Source organism: Anopheles nili, chromosome 2 (assembly GCF_943737925.1).
Source record: "Anopheles nili chromosome 2, idAnoNiliSN_F5_01, whole genome shotgun sequence".
NCBI classification, from domain to species: Eukaryota; Metazoa; Arthropoda; class Insecta; order Diptera; family Culicidae; genus Anopheles; species Anopheles nili.
Genome location: NC_071291.1, coordinates 51,465,790 through 51,467,496, shown reverse-complemented (window position 1 = coordinate 51,467,496; position 1,707 = coordinate 51,465,790). Strand labels below are relative to the sequence as shown.

The window sequence follows — 1,707 nt, the reverse complement described above, 5'->3', positions numbered from 1 at the left end:
ATTAATTCGTTGCAACTTTGATTTCTGCTGTTGATATATGATTTCTGTTCTGGTGATATGATTTCTGCTTACAATTTCTGCTTAGAATTAATTCTTTGAACGAGAAGAGACAACAATATTAAAGAAAAAGGGAATATTAAGAGCAGGCAAATAGCGTAGCTTAGATATCATCTGAAAAACATGTTCACTTGTTGTATATATATTTCATTTTGACGATCGCGAAGACAAAACGGGTCGCTTAAAAGGCTTGACTGTCGTTCCTCGAAATTATACTGCCACCTCGATCCGGAGTTGTGGAAGTATCCTTAAAAAACGGAAAAGGGGAAAATAGATTTAGGGTTGAAGAGTATGAAGAAGTGGAAAGAAAGCAAAACAAGAGGGGATATTAGAGGACATTTGGGTTTGAACATGAGAATGGGTGAGAGATCGCGATGGAAACTTGACTGGAACCAGCTTACATTTGATTCCAGTCCAGGATACTTCCTTGTGTCAAGTTGTCGAATTTTCTATAATTGCATAAATGTGCAATTTCATTTGAAGAAATCTTTGCAATAAGGTTTTGCGGACCTCAACTATAGTGATAGGGAAGAAAGGTGAGCTTTTTACTTTCAAAAATTTAACTGTATCATTATTTTATGTTAAGAAAAACTGGTCTTTGAAATTTTGCAATAGGACAAAATTGGCGGTCACGTGTAAACCGATACCGTTTGTCTTCAAATATGGATATTTCGTAGCAATTAAATTGGCAGTGTCATGTAGGTGGTGGCAATTTCACTTGATCTGCCTGCCCCTTGTTCCGCACATTTCGTGCCAGATCTAACCCAACGTTTGATCTGATATAAATGGCTTTCGAAGCAATATGCAGAAAAGTCATCCAGCAGCCCAAACATTGCAACCTCTCCAAACACGTGTTGAAGATTATGGACATTGCTGGTCATGTAGGTACGACCATAAAATGTGCCGAAATCCTTAACAAATCGGGAAAGGAAGTCTTTCGCAGTCTTTTTCGGAAGGGTCCAGAGGGTGCTGGTGGTACGATGATGACAAAATCGTAACACCGCAAAAATAGAGCTGGTAGTGACTATAGCCTTGCGCATCATATAAGTCCTTCAAAACCACAACACTTGCATAATGAAGGAAGGTACTATATTCGGAAGCCTTTCAAAAAGCAACATACCGTACGCTTCTATGCGTACGGTTAATTTCAGAAGGAAGCTGCATCTGTATCAAAAAATTAAAACCAACTTCCTTTACTTGAGGGGGACACCGAGTATATCTTTCAAAATTGCCTTCAAGAAATCCCTGGAGTATTTTTCGGGTCACCACCCAAACCAATCTAATGAAGTCGTTCACCAACAGGAACGTTTTAAATTAAATCGAAATGTAGAAGGTCTTTCAGTGGCGAACGCCATGATTTATGATGGCACGGACATGCTCTTTATCGAAATCCTGCGTCCGTACGCAGGGGAGCATCTATGGCATCGAAAACAACTTTCTTACACTGGGTGAAGTATTCTCAGCCACGCACTCGAGTGAAGCTCGTCGTAGCTGTAAAGATATTAATATTAATTCGTTGAGTGATTAATCTAATAAGTGGGTTACATTTCATACTACTTACCTTTTATTAAAGCTGGAGCTGGCGAGTCGGCGACAAAATTGCGAATGCTAAAACGCAAAGTTTTATCGCCAACAATCAAGCCTTTTCGG

The 1,707-nt window shown here is 39.4% G+C and overlaps 1 pseudogene; it reads right to left on the bottom strand.

Moving 5' to 3' along the window:
* Positions 1-238: 238 nt before the first annotated feature.
* Positions 239-1,473, bottom strand: LOC128725535 (uncharacterized; annotated as a pseudogene).
* Positions 1,474-1,707: the final 234 nt, after the last annotated feature.